The sequence below is a fragment of the Prionailurus viverrinus genome, chromosome F1, assembly GCF_022837055.1.
Source record: "Prionailurus viverrinus isolate Anna chromosome F1, UM_Priviv_1.0, whole genome shotgun sequence".
Classification (NCBI taxonomy): Eukaryota; Metazoa; Chordata; class Mammalia; order Carnivora; family Felidae; genus Prionailurus; species Prionailurus viverrinus.
Genome location: NC_062577.1, coordinates 7,683,649 through 7,705,959, shown reverse-complemented (window position 1 = coordinate 7,705,959; position 22,311 = coordinate 7,683,649). Strand labels below are relative to the sequence as shown.

Genomic DNA, 22,311 nt, shown 5'->3' with positions numbered 1-22,311 from the left:
AATTTATGTGAGAACACAAGGGTAACAAGTATCCCAGAGTCTATGTGAGATATACAATTTAAAGACACATTCTCCCACTGAACTAAAATGTTCTTCCGACTAACTGGATGTTATTAGTATGTTTTAATAATATCAACATTTACTGACGGTCAATCTGTCTAAAATATCTCTCATCCCTGTATCAACTCTTGAGAAGTCTACCTATCCTCTAAAGACAGGTTCAAAAACTGACCTCAGGTCTTCCATTCCCGTCAAGGAACTATTTGTTCTCTGAAATCCTATAGCAATGATAATCTCTCTCTTTTGTTCTTAACTGTGTTTACGTCTTACAATATGCTATCAAATCCAGGCAAATGACATTGACATAAAAGTTCTATGTCATTTTACTGTCATATGTGTAGGTGGGTCACATAACCACCGCTGCAATCAAAACACAGAACTATTTCATCACAAAGAACTCCTTCCTGCTACCCCAGTTATAGGCATATCCATTCCTCTCCCTGGGGCTATTCTGAATCCTTGACAACCACTAATCTGTCATCTAACTTCGTAATTTGGTCATTCTGAGAATACTGTACAAATGGAATCGTACACTATATGACCATTTGAGGGTAGCATGTTTTACTCAACATAATAACCTTGCAAGATTACTTGGTTGTTTCCAGTTGGGAGTTATTACTAAAAAAGGTGCTATAAACACTCATATTTGGGATGTACATTGAATCACAAGCTTCACACTGGGAGAAAATACTTGCAAAGGACATGCCTGGTAAATGACTCTCATCTATAATATGTAAAGCATAGTTGTGTATATATTTTTATGTGGACAAATTTTTATTTATTTCTCTGGAATAAATGCATAGAAGTGATATCACTGGGGGCACCTGGCTGGCTCAGTTGGAAGAACATGGGACTGTTGATCTTGGGGTTGGGAGTTTGAGCCCCATGTTGAGTGCAGAGATTATTAAAAAATAAATAAATAAGTAAAAACTTTTAAAAAAGTGATATTGCTGGGTCACATGCTAAGTGCATATTTAGTTTTTAAAGAAATTTTGAAATATTTTCCAAAATGGCTATGCCATTTTAGATTCCCACAACGTATGAGGAATCTAGTTTCTTCAAATCTACACCAGCACTTGATATTGTCACTACCTTTCATTTTAGCTGTTCTAACAGGTGTGTAGTGACATCTCAGGATGGTCTTAATCTGCATTTCCCAAATGGCTACTAATAACAAAACATATTTTCATATGCTCAATTAGCCATGTGTATATCCTCCTCAGTGACATGTCTATTCCATTCTTTTGGACTTTTCTAGAACTCCACAAAAATCTCCCTTTTCTAATGAACTGCTTGGATACTTAGGATTGAGTTTCAGTGTGTGTGTGTGTGTGTGTGTGTGTGTGTGTGTGTTTTGAGTACACTTGACACACATTACGTTGGTTTCAGGTATATAACACAGTGATTCAACAGCTTTCATGTTATGCTACGCTCACAAGTGTAGCTACCATCTGTCACCATTCAACGCTACTACGATACCATTGGCAATATTCGCTATGCTGTGTCTTTGATTCCTGTGACTTGCTTACTCCCTAACTGGAAGCCTGTTTCTCTCGCTCCCCTTTACCCCTTTGCCTATCCTCCCGCTCCCTCCGTTCTGGCAACCATCAGTTTGTTCTCTGTATTTATAGGTCTGAGTCTGCTTTTTGTTTATTCGTTTGTTTCGTGTTTTAGATTGCACGTATAAGTGAAATCATACAATATTTGTCTTTCTCTAACTTATTTCATTTAGCATAAGACCTTCTTGGTCCGTTCATGTTTTCACTAGTGGCAAGATCTCACCCCTTTTTAAGGCTGAGTAATATTTCATCGTGCGTATATACACCACGTCTTCTTACTCCATTATCAACGGACATTTGGGCTGCTTCCATATCTTTGCTATTGTAAATAATGCTGCAATAAACAGAGGGGTGCATATATCTTTTTGAATTAGTGTTTTTGTTTTCTCTGGGTAAATACACAGTAATGGAATTACTGAATCATGGTAATTATGTTTTTAATTTTTCAGGAACCTCCAAACTGATTGCTGCAGTGGCTGCATCAATTTACATTCCCACCAAGAGTGCACAAGGGTTCCTTTTTCTCCGTAGGGTTGAGTTTTGAGAGTTTTTACATACCATAGATAATAGTCCTTCATCAGATATGTGCTTTGCAAATATTTTCTCCCACTGGGAACTTGCCTTTTCATCCTCTTTTTTTTTTTTTTAATTTTTTTTTATTTTGAGAGAGAGAGAGAGAAAAGAGAGTGGGGTAGGGGCAGAGAGAAAGAGAGAGAGAAGCCCAAGCAGTTTCCTCATTCAGCATGGAGCCTGTGGGGCTCGAACTCACAAGCTGTGAGATCATGACCTGAGATGAAATCAAGAGTTGGACACTTAATGGACTGAGCCAGGTGCCTCCCTCTTTAAAAAAAAAAAAAAAAAAGTTTATTTACTTATCACACTCATGCACATGAGCGACAAAGGGGCAGAGAGAGAATCACCTTTTCATCCTCTTAAAGAAGTTTTAGCACCCAGCAGAACTTTAATTTTGATAAAATCTAATTTACCAATTTTTTTCTTTTGTAGGCTGTGTTTCTGGTGTTACCGTTTTTTAAAAGATTTTATTTTTAAGTCATCTCTACACCCAACATGGCTCAAACTTAGAACCCCAAGAAAAAGAGTTGCATGCTCTAGTGGCTGAGCCAGGCTGGCACCCCTCTGGTGTCATGTTTAAGAACTACTCACCAAGTGTTGGGGCACCTGGGTGGCTCCGTCGGCTAAGCATCCGACTCTTGATTTTGGCTCAGGTCATGATCTCATGGTTCGTGAGATCGAGCCCCATGTCAGGCTCTGCGCTGGCTGACAGTGTGGAGCCTGCTTGTGAGTCTCTCTCTCTGCCCCTTCCCAGGCCATCCCCCTCCCTCTCTTTCTCTCTCTCTCTCTCAAAAGAAATAAACATTAAAAAAAATTTTTTTAAAGAACTATTCATCAAGTCCTATGTCCTAAAGGTTTTCTATGTTTTTCACTAGTGTGAGGATTAAATGTTTTTCTTTTTTAATCACTTGTCCCAAATATTATCCTTCCTCTGTTTGCTCCAATTGCTTTTGTACCTTAGTCACAAATTAGTTGGCTACACCTGTGCAGGCCTATTTTTGGGTTTTATATTCCATTTCAAAGACAAATATGTTAATTTCTCAACCAATATCCTCAGGCTTGATTCCTGCAACTATATAACATGTCTTGAAATTATAGAGAATGATTTTTTTTCTCTTCTTTTTCAGAATTTTGCTAGCTATTCTAATTCCTTTGCATTCCCACATTAATTTTAGAATAATCTTGTCTGTTAAAAAAAAAATCACAGGGGGAATCTGAGAGGAATTACATTTAAACCTGTATATCAATCTGGGGAGAAGTGATCTTTCCTATGTTGAGCCTTCTAACCCATGAATGCAGTAGATCTCTCCGTTTCTCTGTGTCGTCCTCTATTTCTCCCACCAGCATTTTGTAGTTTTTGGTATACACAAGTCCTGGATATGCTGTGTTGGATTTAAATCTACATAAGTCATTTCTTTAGCCATTCTTTTATGACACCTTTACTGGAGACGAGTTTGCTTTGTTTTCCTTCATCTAAAAAGGTCTTGATTTCTCCTTCATTCCCGAAGAAGGCTTCTGTTAAATACGGAAGTTGGGATTTTGAGCTCTTTCCGAATACTTAAAAACCGTCATGCCGCTGCCTCCTGGCCTCCATGATTTCTGAGGAGAAATCCATTATCTCTGGAATTATCTTTCCCCATAGAAAAAGGTGTCATTTCTCTCTTGTTATTTTCAAGGTTCTTCCTTTGCTCTTAGTTTACCAGTGTTTTACTATTACTTCTTTGGGTTTATCTTGTTTGGAACTTGCTCAGCTCCTTGAATCCGTAGGCCTGTGTCTTCTGACAAGTCTTCTGGAAGTTGTCAGCCAGTCTTTCTGCAAGTACTTTTTAGCTCAGTCCCCTTTCTCCTCTCCTCCTCTTGTGGTCTTTCTGTCATAGTCCTACAGGTCCCACAGCTCTGTTCATTTATGTGTTCCATTTTCTCCTTGTTCAGATGGGGCAATTTCTATGTTCTGTCCTCCAGTTCTCTCTGTCCCCCTTTACTCTGCTGTGAGGCCATCCGGTGGGCTCTGGTTTCGGTTACTGTAGTTTTCAGTTCTAAAATTTCTGTTTAGTTCTTTACATTTTCTACTTCTTTACTGAGGCTTTGGTTTCTAGGCTCAGACTTTATATTTTGTTTTTCCTTTTACTGTTTCGGTGAAGAAATTAGTAGTGGAAGTGCTTTAAAAATGACGGGAATATGGGGCGCCTGGGTGGCTCAGTGGGTTATGTGTCAGACTCTTGATTTCGGCTCAGGTCATTACCTCACAGTTTGTGAGATCGAGCCTGCGTCAGGCACCGTGCTAACAGTGCAGAGTCTGCTTGGGAGTCTCTTTCCCTCTCTCTGCCCCTTCCCCGCTCACACGCGCACTGTCAATAATAAAAGTTTAAAAACTAAATAACGTATTTAAAGTGTTGAACACTTTTTAAATGTTGTACTTGTAAACATTTTTCTTTTTTAAATCGTGGGACTATGTGGAAAAGACGCAGATGCAAGTTTGAATGGTCTCCCGTTGGTCAAATTTTGGGTAACACGAAGAAAATAAATTAAAAAAATAATAAATTGTAACCATTTACTCATGACAGCTTATGAGTCCATTTGATATAAATCAACAGGCGGAAGAGAAAGATTTTCCTTACAGAATGCCAAATAATAAATATAGAAGGTCGGTATTTGGAAACCATTATAATAAGTTCAGTCGAAATGCTAAATCTAGTGGGCAAAAATTTGATGATGAAAAATGTACAGTTTCTCTACAAGATATTAAGCAATTACAAAGGGAAGATGTAACTTTACAGAGGAGAAGCTTGGTGAACATCACCTTAATCAGGTGTTCAAAGATAACATCACTAGTCAAGGAACAAATCAAAACTGTGCGCTACCAGAAAAGAGGAGTTGAGAGCACAGCATCACTTCCCTCTGATATTCCTGCCATAGATGCATAACCTGAATCTAATCATGAGGAACTATCACATAAACCCGAGTGCATAGACACTCTACAAAACGTATTTTTCCAATACATAGTCTTGAAACTCAAGGAAAGGCTAAGGAACTGTGATTGGAGAACACTAAAGACATAGAATAATGACATGCTACGTGAGATCCTGGATTAGGTTCTTTTGCTATGAAAGGCACTATGGCAACAGCCAGCCAAATGTGGATCAGGTCTGTGGATTAGTTGACAGGAAAGTAATACTGTTAATTTCTTGCATCTTATGTCTGTATTGTAGCGATGTAGCAGAGGGCCCTTATTTGGTAGGATTACTCACTAAAGCACCGAGAGCGTTTTGAAGTCAAAATAAAAAATAGCAAAGAAAGAAAAGAAAAGAGCAGCTCAACAAACTGCCAGTATTTTATGATTATTCTAGTGGGGCCCTGCCCACCTCATGCCACAACAATCTGTGATCACAAGGTGCACAGTAACACTGACAACACAACAATTCTTAAAGAATCGTGAAATTATGTACAGTCAGAACGCACTTGAAACCATTTGAGCGGTATTCTGACGGACATCTCAAGACCTGGAGGGGCACACATTTGAAAGCTCTACCTTACAAATCATGAAGTTCAGATTTGAATCCGGACGAAAGCACTGAGGACCAAACACCCTTCCACGGCTGGTATATCACTGACTTATGATCCAAAGTAAAAGAGCCTGAAACCCATCACAACACAAAATTTTACTATTTTATTTATTTATTTTTCAAGTAAGTTCCATGCCCAATGTGGGGCATGAATGAACTCACAACCACGAGATCAAGAGTTCCATGCTCTTCTGAATGAGCCGGCCAGGCGCTCCTCTAATTAAACTTTAGAAACTCGGTTAATTTTAAGTAAAACCTACGCAGACAAAAGACACTATTAGAAAATTAATTTTAAGTTGGTATTATAGAGGGGCGCCTGGGTGGCTTGATCGGTTAAGCATCCGACTTCGGCTCAGGTCATGATCTCACGGTCTGTGAGTTCGAGCCCCGCGTCGGGCTCTGTGCTGACAGCTCAGAGCCTGGAGCCTGTTTCAGATTCTGCGTCTCCCTCTCTCTGACCCTCCCCCATTCATGCTCTGTCTCTCTGTCTCAAAAATAAATAAACGTTAAAAAAAAATAAAAATTTAAAAAAAGTTGGTATTATAGATACACTGTTACGTTCTTCTGAAACTATGATTTTAGTGGCACTACAATGTGATGGGTCTGACTTTCCTACTTAAGAGACGTTGAGCAAAAGACTTAACATCCTCTATGGGTTGAATTGTGCCCCTCAAAAGATGTTAAAGGCCTAACCCCAAGGATCTGTGAGTGTGACCTTTTTGGAAATAGGGTCTTTGCAGGTCAAATTAAGATGAGGTCAGGAGCGTGGGCCCCAATCCAATACTACTGGTATCCTTATAGGAAGGGAAAATTTGCACACAGAGACAGATATGTACAGAGGGAAGACGAGAAGATATGAAACAGATTCTCCCTCACAGCTTTCAGAAGGAACCAATCCTAATACCTTAATCTCAAATTTCTAGCCTCCAGAACTATGAGGTAAGAAATTTCGGTTCTCTGAGCCAGCCATTCTATGGCATCCCCAGGAAACTTCACATGACATCTGAACCTTAACTTCCTCATTTGAAAAATGGGGCTTGGGGCGCCTGGGTGGCTCAGTCGGTTAAGCATCCGACTTCGGCTCAGGTCATGATCTCACGGTCTGTGAGTTCGAGCCCCGCGTCGGGCTCTGTGCTGACAGCTCAGAGCCTGGAGCCTGTTTCAGATTCTGCGTCTCCCTCTCTTTGACCCTCCCCCATTCATGCTCTGTCTCTCTGTCTCAAAAATAAATAAACGTTAAAAAAAATTTTTTTTGAAAAATGGGGCTTATGCCATCTCTCACGTTTGTTCTAAAAATTAAAATCAGAACATAAATTGTTTTTAAAATGATCAAGAATTATAAAAATGATAATGGTATTATTATTATACTCTTGATAATTTAAAAAATATCACTGTCAAGATTTTTCTCCTGTTACAATAAAAAATTTTAAGCGATGCTCTCAAACATTTCTATGTACCTTAACTAATTTTTAATCCACAGGCCCCAAATCACCTTTGCTGTACATGTAAGAACAGAGTCTTAATAATGTTACCAGTATCTGAACATGGCTGATTGCTTCCTTTTTCTCATGTTTTAATCCTTAAATAACATTTAAACGCAGATTTTCTCTTTTGAACTCTTTTTGAAAAAATTTTATTGAGTTATGATTGACCTACATAAAGCTGTACATGTTCAATGTATACAATTTGATAAATTTAGAGGTAAGTATACACCTGTGAGAGTACAAACAAGGCCATAAACTTGTCCATCACCTCCAAGTTTCCTCCCCTCCTTCTTTTTCATTAAAAAATCTTTCCATGTGCGGCAAGAGCCCTTGACGTAAGATCCACCCTCTGAGAACAATTTTAAGTGTGTAATACAGTATTGTTAACTATAGTTTCCTGCCAATTCAAAATCTGACGCCCTCCCCGGCAAAAAATCAAAAACTGACGCCCTTCTGACCACACAAGCACGACCACAGCAATCCCAGGTAACTGTGATTCAGCCCCTGGAAAATCACCACCAGCATTTGATGCTGCCAGAAGCAGATGATGACAGAATATGGTAGGCGAACAGGCCGACCATCCAGACAAAAAGCGAGGCCGAATTTTGCACATCGTGCTTTCTTCGTCTCTTGGCTCTACTTCTCGTACTTCGACCCCCCTACTAAAAACGAGAGCACAAATGTGGATGTGCCTAGCAGATGCCCTACAGAGCAGGAATTCAATCCACATTAGCTGCCCCAGCCCTGCCTGACCTCCCTCCTTGCTACTCAGGTGACGAGTATCTGCGAGTGATATTCAGGGAGGTGAGCGGCTTCGTAATCTTCTCAAAATGTCATAGTACCAATACGAGTCACACCATCTTTGTGGGCTCCAGTTACAAAGAACTTAACTAAAAAATCATAAAATCTGTCAACGTATCTCACCTTTTACAAAGTCCTAACGTACGACTGCCTAAAACAGAGAGACACCAGGCAATCTAACGTACATTTCTCATTTTGAATGGTAGAGATTAAAATGCACATAAGTTATATTTCACGCTACCAGAAAAAAAAGTTACTTCCCATGAGCTACGAATAAAATGTTATTTTTAGTATCTCACTACCTACATTCTATGCATCCCCACCCTCTTTTGGTCAGGCAGGTGATGGTGGTAAATCAGTCAAAGACTGGGGGGGAAAGGTGAGTTTCAGGGGCTGGGTCAGGTTTTAAGGCAAAGATACACCTGGTTTTGGCGAACTCTGATACTCTGGGTACTTTACTAAATAAAGAAGAAGGAATTTTCTTTATATCTTCATCATTACACAATTCCATTTAACATGGTAACTTTTTATTTATCCCCAAGCCAGACACTTGAAATGTATTAATTTTTGAATGTAACACCAATTTCTTTCATCACTTTACTAATTTTGAAAAATCTGTTTTAAAAATACTTTACAAAAATAATCATTCCTTGATGATCGACTATAATAAGTAAAAACATGGGAGACAAATGTTCAGTCACACAAAAACAGACCTTTGGACGTGCTCAAATTAGTTCACGTTAAGCATATGTTTAGAATATACAAATATTTTATAAACGCCTTTCTTTTTTAAAGGGGGTATAAGACCTATAACTTGCAATTACATTATAAAAATAGCTAATATGATTCCTATAATTAAAATCATTACAGAGGACGAAATGGTTTCTCCCCTACCTCCCTCCATATGTCCCTAAAATGATAAGATTTTTTGAATGGGTGAATTAGGAGAGGAAATTATTCCATAATCAGCATCTGTTAACATGTGATAGGCTGGACGATTAAGTTTTAATTCCTCAGGCTTCACCGCTGGGTCATGGGCTTTGAAGTCCAAGAAAACTGGGTTTAAACTCCACTTCTAATATCCTAAGCTATAGCACTCTCATTCTAAGCCTCATTTTCCTCTTCTGCAAAACAGGTACAAAATATGCCCAAGGATTCTCCTCACGCTTAAATAAAGTGTATCTAAAAGATTTACTAGTACCTAGTAGCTAAGTTAATACTGTTAATAGAGAAAATACTTTATGTAGCATAAATAAATCCATTCTATCTTCTCTGATCCTACATTAACATTCTAAGCTATACAAAAGATCCATATGAAATGTCACTATGGTTTGTTTACTCCCTTGGGCATGTTAATTCTTATTTAAGGTACTTAAAAAACTAGGATTTTTTAAAGGCCCTAGAGTAGGAATCAAAATATGTAGCCTCTGATCTAGATTCTGACCTCAGGTCTACACTGGCTAGTTGAATTTTCTTCAGCAAGTTATTTGATCTCTCTAATCTTCACTTAGGTCATGTGTCAAGTGGTAAAAGGTAGGCTTAATATTCTGATTACTAGATTAATTTTATAAAACTATTACTGACAAAGTACTTCTATTAAACTACCACGTAGGGAATATTGCTAATGTTATATCATCTGAGTAAAGAGGATACTCAGTAATATATTTATGGACCCTATTTGCATTAATTTCACAACCTTTTCCCCCCAATAAACCCAACAGAGCCTAATCTAAGTACCACGGCCAATTCTAGACTACCTTCTGTTGCTGGCTAGGGCACAGGCATTCTAGGCATCACTCCACCATAACAATAATATCAAATAATTTCAGAATTAATATCAAATATATGATAAATCATTTTTTATAGTCATCCCACAAAATTAAAGGTAATCATCATAAACACCTGGATTTATCAGAGGCTACTAAGTTAATAGCTTTTATGAGCAGAAAATATTTACCAGGTATAGAAAGACTGCATTCTTTCTTTGAATTGATTCATTGAAAACTGAGAGTAGTTTGGTAATTAAAAAGGCAGGAAAGCTCTTCTTACTTTTCCAGTCTATGAATACAAAAAGAGAAAAAGGCAACACTGAGTAAGCCGTATAAAATAACCTAACACTTTAAGCGGGAACAATTACACATAGTGGGCAACGCTGAACTACAGGTGTGTTTAACTGCGTAAACATAAAGTGATTAATAAAGGCAGGCACCTCTCTTGTGCCTATTTCCTCATCTACAAAACAGGGACACTAGCACCTGCCCTTACTTTAGGAACATGGAGGTGAATCAGAGAATTCTTGGAACATGTATTAGAAGGTGCTACTCTTTCGTGAAACTGAATAACACAGCCTACCTAGTATTTTCTTTAAAGAGTATATTTCACTAATATTAAAAAATCCCCAACTCCCTGTTACCTCCTTCCAAATTCACAAGCATCTACTTCAATATATATACACAGATGTGTGTGTGTATATATATATATATATATATATATATATATATGCATGCATATATATATACACACACACATAGATGTTCATAGATGATAGACTGATACATATTGCTATCACCGTAAAATATTCGGAAAAAAGGTACAAGACTACATTCTGATTTAGAAGATAAGAAATGTCAATATTTGGCGCACACAAGTATGGAAATTCACCATCACTGGCTGGCCACCACACTCTGACAGAATATCTTAGAACCTTGATCAGTAGAAAGTCCAAGCAGCCTTAACTAAGGAGGAGGAGTTGGTATGCGTGCTCTTATTCGCCATATACCTGTACTATGTAGCTATTTGTGAATTAGCCTAATTACTCCAACTAGGATAAATTCGTACAACTGACTGAGTAGCATAACTTATTAATAATAACCTCTAAGTTTTATATAACTGTACTCGGTGCTCATGTAACTAGTCCATATAGTTGTTTTCTATACATTCACTGTTGGTCCTAACCATTAATGAAACTCTGAAACAAAGGCTTAAGCTCAATGGTGCAAACAAAGTCAAATACGTAAATAGTTCAAACTGCCTTCTTTTTAGAAAAAGTTATGTTTGTGAGAGAAGGGGTTCACAGTAGCTCATAACACTTGCAAAGTACAGATCAACACAAACTTCTGCCATAATTCTGCAACAGTGGTCAAAAACTAAGACATTCTATTGCATTATAACTGGAAAGCAATGAAAATTCTTTGAAAAAGAGTCTGATCTACATGTACTTTCTTTAAGAGAATTTTAAAATTATTAGGTTAGGGTATTTTTTTTTTAATTTTTTTTTTCAACGTTTATTTATTTTTGGGAGAGAGAGAGAGACAGGGCATGAACGGGGGAGGGGCAGAGAGAGAGGGAGACACAGAATCGGAAACAGGCTCCAGGCTCTGAGCCATCAGCCCAGAGCCTGATGCGGGGCTCGAACTCCCGGACCGCGAGATCGTAACCTGGCTGAAGTCGGACGCTTAACCGACTGCGCCACCCAGGCGCCCCAAGGTTAGGGTATTTAAATAAGGACATAAATTAGGATATTTAATTTAAAGAGATATTCCTAAAACAAAAGCAGAAACAAAAACACAATGACACAAATAAATCCACAAAACAAATAGAGACGTTAGCATGCCCACCAAAGCCCTCCAGAAACATGAACTATAGTAAGGGATACCCACCCAAGTCTTCCTCTTTAGTTAGACCGATATGATGGTTATAAACTGACAAGCTCTTTCTGGCTGTCCATTGACTCATCTACAGACCTTTTATTCTTTTGAAATCTCCCCAATTTAAACTGGATGCAAATAAGCCAGGTATGGTCCTTACAACAGTGATCCTGCTAGACCCTATGGAGTTTCCATGGAAACACGCACAGCTGGCAATGGCAAAGGAGTTGTACTGGCCTTAGACTGGTTAAAAAAGTCTCAATGCTCACTGAATGAAATAATTATCGTATCTTAGTAAAGAACAAATACAAAAAAAAAAAAAATTCCCACCTTTGGGATCATCAAGCAAAATAATGCAAAGTATTTTCATCTAGGCCAAAAGTGGCTTTTGGCCCAGCAGCAATAGTCATCTGTGAAAAGTTAAGAGGTGCCAATTACCAAATGGTAAATACGCTTTTACTAAAGAAATATAATTCAAGAGAGTACTCCCTGTGGGTCACTTAATGTAACAGCTGACAACCAGAGAGAGAAAAACAATACAAAGTCTAATCTAAACAGTAATAAATAGCATGCATCTTTTCCTTAAATAAATTCAGTATGACTGTTCCTTGCTGTATTAAAAGTAAGTGTTTTCAGGGTGCCTGGGTGGCTCAGTCAGTTGAGCGTCTGAGTTCGGCTCAGGTCATGATCTTGTGGTTGGGTCTGTGAGTTCAAGCCCCACACTGGGCTCTGTGCTAACAGAACAGAGCCTAGAGCCTGGTTCAGATTCTGTCTCTCCCTTTCCCTGCCCCCTCTCCTGCACATGCTCGCTCGCTCGCTCTCTCTCTCTCTCTCTCTCTCTCTCTCAAAAATAAACATTAAAAAAAAAAAAAGTAAATGTTTTCACAGCAGTGATTCTCAAAGGGCAGTACCTGGATCAGCATCATCAATGTCATCTGGAAATTGTTAGAAATGTAAATGCTCAGGCCCCATCCCAGACCTACTGAATCAGAAACTTTGGGGATTAGAGGCCCACCAACTGGTGCTTTCACAAACCCTCCAGAAGATTCTGATGTATGCCAGAACTCGAGAACCACTGATTTACAGTGTCAAACCTGAGAAGAGACTGATGTATGAAATAGGAAATGGAATGTTTGGGGCACCTGGGTGGCTCATTCAGTTGAGCATCCGACTCTTGATTTTGGCTCAGGTCATGATTTCACAGCTTTATGGGTTCAAGCCCCCTATCAGGCTCTGCACTGACAGCGTGGAGCCTGCTTGGGATATTTTCTCTCTCTCTCTCTCTCTCTCTCTCTCTCTCTCTGCCCCTCCACCATTTGCGCTGTCTCCGACTCCCTAAAAATAAATAAATAAACTTAAAAAAAAAAAAAAGAGGAAAAGAAAACACAATGCTTTATCTCACTCCTTGGAACTAAGTGAAGCTTAGTAATAAAACATAAAGGAGAGCTCACTGGCCTCAACTGAGTACGTTGGCTAGTATCTCACTGCCTATAAAAAAGATGCGGAGACCAGCAGTGGTTCATCATGCCTATCCTTCCTATACGTGTCAAGCCAAAGTAAAAATTACAAGGGTCTGTTCGTGATTACTCAAGGAGAGGAGGGTCCTCGTACCTAAGACACTCAATTCACTACCATTCATAGTCTATTACCAATCATGACTCATTTCTGATCACTGAGGTCTTCAGACACAGGTTAGCAAACTTTACCCTTTCTTCCTTTATAATAAAAGAATAGTTTTTCCAAGACATCAAATATGCAGGTAGGGAGAAGTCTGAAGTTTGAGTCATGAATTTTAACATTCCTCACTCCTTGTAAGAACTTTAAAAAAAAAAAAAAAGCATACTCGGATGCAGTTCTTCCTTAGTATCTAACACATTCGATCATTCATGTACTACAAAACACACATTTCATTTTTCCTTTAACTTCAGGATACATTTATAATTCCTTCCCTATTTCCTTTGAGATAATGGGCAGCCCTCCAAAGAAACAGCCATGGTAGTGACATTAAAGTGACCAGAGACTAACAGAGAGATATGATGGAGAAAAAACACTGGGTAAATCAAATACGAAATGGGCTGTTAGAATTGAAGAAATAAGAGCAAACGAATAGCCTTCTGAAGCTCATAATTAAAAATAAATACAGAATAAATTTAAGTAGAAGACTGATTCACAGGCTCTGCGTTCTCTTAGGGTCTGTCCTCAGCCCACTCTCACTATACACCAGTGATGGCCAAGTATTGTCTTTGTGCTACTAGTGGGTCGGAACCGATCCCAAAATGCTCATTATTATTTAAATTGTTTTTCATTTTATTTTAGAGAGGGAGAGGGAGTGGGCAGAGAGGGGATGGAGAGAGGGAGAGAGAATCTCAAGCAGTATTGCTATTTTTAATTTTTTGAGGAACCTCTATACTATTTTCCACAGTGGGCGCTAATTCCATTCACTTTGATGTGTCACTTCTGACTACACACTAATAGTCCAAGGGGGTGCCACTCCAACTCTCCCCATTTGGATAAGGGCAGTGCCATTTAGCAAATGACCTTGGCTCAAGGGAAAGAGCTGAAGGATTAATCTCAACCCCCGAGCTATTGACTTATTCAGGACTAGACTGTAACCCAGAACATTCCTCAATTCTAGCCTGTGAAATCCAGGAGAGCTCTCCCGGACCTTTCCGGGACAGTTATTCTCACCTTTAGAGAACAGTAAGGAGCTACTCTCCATCTCTAGACTCAAACAAGGAAGCACACTTCCTGGCTGCTGCTAGCAGCTCTTTGGCAACCACCAGGGAAAGGACCTGAGGGCAAAGCAACACGGACAGCCCAGTCCTGTTGTCCCCGAAGCTTCAGGTCTCAGTCCTGTGAGCCGAGCCAACTCCTTTGTGCTTAAAACAGACTCAGTTTCTGTTATCTGAAGCTGAAAGCAACCTACCAATAACATATCTGTAAGTGATTAAGCGTTACTAATCTGGTGCTCATAAATTAAAATCAGCTATTGGAGTCTGCTAATAAATGTGGTTGCCACCTAATGTTAGACAACTCTGTAAAATTCCTAACGTACATGCACATAACATACAAGTTGGGATTTCCAAAATTTGGTCTTGTTATGTGTGCACGATCAATATTAAGTTATAGGTTTTTCAGTCTCAATTATTCTTTCCTATTTTGATCAATTTAGACATACACTTGCATATTTGCATTGACATTTCTAGGTTATGTTCCAAAAAATTAGCCTTCATGACAGAAGTCAGTAAAGTTCAAAGAGTTTCCATATTTCACAGTAAAGTGCTTTGCATATAAACAGGAATGTTAGATGAGTTCTACGCATGATTCCACTTTTATCTATGCCTAGAGGCATATATAAATGCACATGGAAAAAGGACTATTCCGGTTTGTAACAAATGGTTAATATTCAGCATGCATATCTCTGTTTTTTGGTTTCAACTGATAGAGTTTTTGTAAAATTCTTTTTTATTATGAAACAATTTTTAGCTCAATTACTTTTTTAATGCATCTGACAATACTAGTTTTAAACATAAAGATTTGTTATGAGAAAGCTCTGTAATTAAGAGGGAACAGGCAAATACAAGGAAGACTTTCCAAAACAAAGTTCAGGTTGCCTAGAGATAATAGCAAAAATATAAAAATACAAATCATATAAGAATAATAATATAAAACTATAAAAAGGATTCTTTCTGACCATGTCTACACTTGGCCTGAATTTACTTACCTAAACGCAAAAAAGCTAATTGAAGGAACTTCCACAATGCTGTCCTACCTCTGAATCTCCTACAAGAATCTCCTTCCTTCAGTAGGGTAAATTCTTTGTCAACTCATGACTAAACTATCCAAGAAGTAAACGCAATCTTCTACTTGTACAGTTTGAGACAAAATAAAAATGTTAATAACTTTTTAATAGTATGGCAGCCCCTACAGACCCTTTCTGTGCTATTTTTAGTAGAGAGCAGAGGCTCCACAACATGCCTCTATTATAGGTTCTACTTACTTCACAAAGTCACTCATTAGCAAATCCCAACAAAAATTAACAGTGACCCTTCAGGGGTTCAAAGCGGCAGACAGAGAGGCCTTCGGGTCAACGTGGTAGAAAGACCTTCCACAGTCCATCCGTCCTATAATTCTTCTACACATCACACTGGTTATGGTAACCCCAAGCAACTGATTCCACAGAATGCCATTAAAAAACACTTTATTACAATTTTGGCCTCTGAAGTAATGTTCATACTCCACAAAAACGATGGCAGGACTTTCTAAAGCCTTAGATGAAACTCCTAAACCCGCTAACCTAGCAGCAGATGATTCTATAACCCAGTTTAACTCAGTGCTTCCTCCAGACAATAAAGCCAAGATATGTTAGAGTTGCCAATAACTTTTTTTAAAATTTATTTTTATTTTTTAATTTACATTCTAGTTTGTTAGTTAGCATATAATGATTTCAGGGGTAGAATCCAGGGGTTCATCTCCTGTGTATAACACCCAGTGCTCATCTACCAAGTGTCTTCCTTAATGCCCCTTGCCCATTTCGCCATCCCCCCCCCCACCCAGAACCCCTCTAGCAATCCTCTGTTCTCTATAGTTAAGAGTCTCTTATGTTTTGTACCCCTCCCTGTTTTTATTTTTTGCTTCCCTTCCCCTATGTTCATCTGTTTTGTATCTTAAACTCTACACGTAAGTCAAGTCATATGATATGTCTTTCTCTAATTTCACTTAGCATAATAGCCTCTAGTTCCATCCACATTGTTGCCAATGGCAAGATTTCATTCTTTTTGACTGCCGAGTAATATTCCAGTGGGGTGTGTGTGTGTGTGTGTGTGTGTGTGTTCCATTCATCTGTTGATGGACATCTGGGCTCTTTCCATACTTTTGAGTTGCTAATAACTTTCAAAATAGAAAGTCAAGATAAAAATTCCAAGCAACGGGGAATGGTTAATGATTATTAGAAACAGGATCAATAAATAGGGGACATTTTAGTTAAATTTAGATCAAGATCCTGTCTTGGGGCACCTGGGTGGCTTGGTTGGTTGGGCATCTGACTTCGGCTCAGGTCATGATCTCATAGTCTGTAGGTTCGAGCCCCACACTGGGCTCTGTGCTGACAGCTCAGACCATGACCGACGCGGAAACCAAGAGTCAGACGCTTAACCGACTGAGCAACCCAGGCGCCCCGGACACACGGTTTTCTGAGGTGAATTTGGAAACAAACAACAGAAAAACCCAAGTTGAGACAGTGTGACGGGCCGGATCTGAGCAGCTCCAGGCCACCAGCACTTCTATAGGGCAGCCAGACTGCACTCTGCCCACTACAAAGGAAGAAACACGAGCACCTCTAGTAATGTCACTCAAAGAATCCAGTACCTCACACTGTTTGGGAGACCAAATGAGGCTATTAAAATTCCCTATTCTGGGGCGCCTGGCTGGCTCTGTCAGTGGGGTATGTGACTACTGATCTTGGGGTTGTGGGTTCGAGCCCCATGCTGGGTATACAGATGACTTAAAAAAAAATTCTCTAGGCTTGAAAATACTATTAAACAGATTTTATTTTCACTTTAGAAAACTTCCTCAACAATATACTGACGTGTGTGAGAGAGAATGTTATGCTTGATATGAAAGAGAGAAGTACCTAACACCTCCTCCCACACTGAAAATACACAACCTTAAAAAAACGTGCTGTATTACAGACCGGCCCCTACTTAGAAATCACCAACTATCCAGACATCTTTTTGTTTGTTTGTACGATCCAGGTGTTTTACCATACTGACTGAGCCCCTTCTTACAAACATACCACTTGTCTGTACTAAAATAATCTCAGTACTAAGAGAAGAATCAGGTAGATGAGGAGTACAGGCCATTAAAGTACAGGCAGTACAAGTGGCACAGTTAATCATAATAGAACACAGTACGCACGCTACCACTGAACCTTTTTCAGTGTCCTTACCTTTTAACAAGACTAGTTGGAGCACCCCTGTCCTGCATCATTAGATTTAGAATCAAATCTAACATAAAAGGCAAACTTCACCTCTCCTGGCTCTTGCAAATATCAAAGGATAAAAAGCATAGAGTTTTAGAGCAGAGAGAGATGCTAGCAATAATCAATCCAACCCCTTCACGGTACAAACAAGGAAATTACGTGCAAGATTGCCTGATTTATTTCAGAACGAACTGAGTGATGCCTCAGCTAAAATTCAGATCCGTTTTCTGATTCTTAGTCCATATGAGCGAGCGCTCTACACGATGGCCACCTCCCCTTCAGAAATGCTTACATTTTCCAACAATATCATAAAGGCACTTCTTAAACAGTGATCCATGTTACGTCAATCTTTTTAAGCATACTGACTACTGGTACCTATTCTCCAGAGATAAGTTCATAATAGATGTTCATATATTCATTCCTTCGTTCATTCAGGCACTCAAATAGTTTTAAGAGATTGGTATGTATAAGGAACTGTACTCTGCTCCATGGGGCCAGGAAGATGAATCAGACATGATTCTGATCTTGAAAAGCTTCAGTCTGTAGACTGAAAAGCTAGAATAGACATCAGAACTCTCCAGTTTGAGTAATAACTAAAAAAAAGTTTTTGCTTAAACTGTGCCTGAGTGGCTCAGTCGGTTAAGCATCTGACTCTTGATTTCAGCTCAGGTCATGATCTCCCGGTTTGTGGGACAGAGCCCCGGGTGCTTGGGATTCTCTCTCTCCTTTTCTCTGCCCCTCTCCAGCTTGCGCTGTCTCTAAAAATAAATTAAAAAAAAAACTTAAAAAAAGAAGTTTTACTTTTTGGCAAAAGGGTACAAATATATGCATAATTCAACACACAGGAGAAAATGTTTTCATGTGATTTTAAGGATTTCTTACTTACATAGAAAAATCATAAACAACTAGATTTTATGAAATAAGGTATATTCTAAAGAAAACAGACTAATGCTTAAATTCTATGACACATCTTCAGCTTTCGGATACTGCCTTTAAAGTTTCTTCCATATCTAACACGCTATGATCTTTGGCCATTCTCTCGTCTCCCTACGTAAAAAACTAGATTTCTAATTCAACTAATTTTAGCAAATATTTTAATGTTTTTATATTACAGTGAGGTCACTAAAAACTGTCCAAAATGAGACAGACCACAAGCCAGCAAATAAATCAAACATCTCCAACCAAATGTTACTGAGTTCACTGGCTGAATACAGAATAGGGCAAAAATTAGGGTAGCTTACAACCCTTGAGTCAGAAAAGGATATGAATTTAAGTTATGGCAATCTGGTGTGATTTTTATACCATTATAAAATCAAAATTAATTTCTACAAGATGTAAGGTCATTTTAAACCATCACAAGAATATCCTCTCTTAGCACTTAAAATACCACAAACGCCAAGCTCACATGGGCCCTACAGCCTTTGCGATTTCTGTTCCTTCAGCCCAGGACACCTCTGCTCGGGTAGCTTCTTACTATTACAGGTTCTGATGGTCATCTCTCAAAGAGGCCTTCCCTGACCATTCAACCTAAAACACACACACACACACACCCATTACTATCATGTCACCCTATTTTAGTCTACGTTCTTTTGATAATTTTAAAACTTGTTTACTTGCTTCAGTAGAAGGCAAGCTTCTTGAGCACAGGCACCTTATGAATCTTGTTCACAACCTTAGTGCAGGAGAGAACCTGACAGCTGCTCGAAAGTATTTGTTAAGCAAATCAATAGCACCCAGAAAGTCTAATAAATAGTAGATCAGGGATATCAACTTAAGTCCATAAACCTCGCTAATGAAACCATTTCAAAACCACAAAAAATATGTGCTGAGAGAATTCATCTATTAATTTTGGCCCTCTTAACAAAATCCTACTCTAAGTATACTCCTGATAGTGTATCTGAATTTCAACAGAAAAAAATTCTGTCTGGCAAATACTTCTTTATTAAAAAATACTTTTAATGTTTATTTGAGAGACAGAGCATGAGTGGGAGTGAGGCAGACAGAGAGGGAGACACAGAATCTGAAGCAGGCACCAGGCTCTCAGCTGTCAACATAGAGCCCGATGTGGGGCTCAAACTCATGAACCGTGAGATCATGACCTGAGCTGAAGTCGGACGCTTAACTTACTGAGCCACCCAGGCGCCCCTAGCAAATACTTCTTTTTTCAAGTCAGGAGAAACAGCAGTTTCTGGTTTGTGATATTCTTGGCCATTTAAAGAGTATCAAATTTATTTTATTTATTACATTTATAATGTTTTCCCTAGATTATCAGACATGGGTTCTCAGAGACAATAAATTTAGAACTGTCTTCTAATTAATGGATGTGAAATCTGAGAACATTTGAGTAAATCAAGACTGACATTTAGGATCTTGGTGAACAGGGGATAAAGTTAGTTAATACGCAAATTAAAATTTGCTCAGCAGCCAATAAACAGATACAAATCTTTCAAGAAACTTAGCCATTCCAAATCACATCCCAGAGACTGACTGTGCCTCCCGATTTTATAAAATAAGACTACTTGTGTTGGGAGTCCTGTTGAAATTCTAGCTTCTCTTTGGAAAATTCTGAAATAAGCAGTCGACTCCTCTATTTGCCACGGTTGAACAAGAAAGCACACTATTTCAGGAAAACTGATGAACCAATTATGTTAATCAAGCATTTACTGTGTATCAAGTTCTTAAAGCAGGTGTGTAGAGTTTACTTAGATTTTCCCACATTCCCAACTTCTTGGTCTTTCCATCTGAGTTCAATTTTCTTCTTTAAGTACATCCTAAAAAAGTTCCTTTAGTATGATGGGAGTGAATTCAGTTTTTGATTTGTCCACTTCATCTTTATTCTTGAATAAAAGTTTAGCTGGGTAAAAATTTTAAGGTTGGTAGTTATTTTCTCTCCGCATTTTATACTTTCATTGTCTTCAGGGTTCCACTCCTGCGATTGAGTACTGTGAAATTTGGGCCTTTTATGAGCAATTACCTATTCTTCCTGTCCCTATTAAAGATCTTCTCTTTGTATTCAATTTTCGGCAGTTACACTATAATATATCTAAGGATAGAATTTTTATCTATCCTGCTTGGGGTTTCATTGTGCTTCCTAAAGCTGAGAAATCATGCCTTTCATCAATTCTAGAAAATTCTCAGCCAGTATGTAGTATTTGAATTGATAATAGCTGCGAACTACTTCTATTCTGAGTTCCAAAATTAGATTCATTTTAAACCTTCTCATCCTATCCTCCAGATCTCTTACCTTCCATTCCAGTCTTTGATCTGTAACCACTAGTACTGCATCTGCCCTGATCCTTATCTCCAAAGTCACAGTGGAGCCCCCCCCCCCCAAAAAAAAATGATCTGCTAATTCTTATTTTCTTGTAGCCAAAGCAGGAATCACTAAAGCAATGTCAGTGCTCATGCGTTTCCTTGGATTGCTGAACATTCAGAATGTTTGCTGAAATCAGGGCAGGGAGGGGCCCCTGGGTGGCTCGGTTGGGTTGGGTGGGTTCAGCGTCAGACTTCTGCTCAGGTCCTGACCTCACAGTTCCTGGGTTCAAGCCCCACGTCCAGCTTTGTTCTGACAGCGCAGAGTCTGCTTTGGATTCTCTATCTCTGTCTCTCTCTTACAAAAATAAATAAACATTAAAAAAAAAAAAAAAAGAAAAGAAAAGAAATCAGGGCAGGGAGATGGTCAACCGCAGTGACAAGGTGGGGTAAAAGAAGAGCAATGACAGAGTGTACAATCAGAACATTTATGGCACAAAAACAGACACTCAGATCAATGGAACAGAATAGAGAACCCAGAAATGGATGCACAAACATATGGCCAACTAATCTTTGACAAAGCAGGAAAGAATATCCAGCGGAATAAAGACAGTCTCTTCAGCAAGTGGTGCTGGGAAAACTGGACAGCAACATGCAGAAAAATGAACCTGGACCACTTTCTTACATTACCCATAAAAATAAACTCAAAATCGGGGCGCCTGGGTGGCGCAGTCGGTTAAGCGTCCGACTTCAGCCAGGTCACGATCTCGCAGTCCGTGAGTTCGAGCCCCGCGTCGGGCTCTGGGCTGATGGCTCAGAGCCTGGAGCCTGTTTCCGATTCTGTGTCTCCCTCTCTCTCTGCCCCTCCCCCGTTCATGCTCTGTCTCTCTCTGTCCCAAAAATAAATAAACGTTGAAAAAAAAAAATTAAAAAAAAAAAAAACTCAAAATGGATGAAAGACCTAAACAAACATAAGACAGGAAGCCATCAAAATCCTCGAGGAGAAAGCAGGCAAAAACCTCTTTGACCTTGACCGCAGCAACCTCATACTCAACACATCTCCAGAGGCAAGGGAAACAAAAGCAAACATGAACTATTGGGACCTCATCAAAATAAAAAGCTTCTGCACAGCGAAGGAAACAATCAGCAAAACTAAAAGGCAACCAACAGAATGGGAGAAGATATTTACCAACAACATATCAGATAAAGGGTTAGGATCCAAAATCTATAAAGGACTTATCAAACTCAACACCCAAAAAACAAATAATCCAGTGAAGAAATGGGCAAAAGACAAGAATGGACACTTCTCCAAAGACATCCAGATGGCCAACCGACACATGAAAAAATGCTCAACATCATTCATCATCAGGGAAACGCAAATCAAAACCACAA

At 39.0% G+C, this 22,311-nt stretch overlaps 1 protein-coding gene across 2 annotated transcripts in view; it reads right to left on the bottom strand.

The window, feature by feature from the left end:
• POU2F1 (POU class 2 homeobox 1) overlaps positions 1 to 22,311 on the bottom strand; it is a 182,011-nt gene that overhangs the window by 82,751 nt on the left and 76,949 nt on the right. Inside the window, exon 2 of one of the 2 annotated variants that reach the window (XM_047840564.1) lies at positions 9,998 to 10,098. The exons of the other annotated variant lie outside the window; for it this stretch is intronic. The gene's annotated coding sequence lies outside the window, so the exon portion shown is untranslated. The remainder of the gene's footprint in view (positions 1 to 9,997; positions 10,099 to 22,311) is intronic. 2 annotated transcript variants of the gene reach the window in all.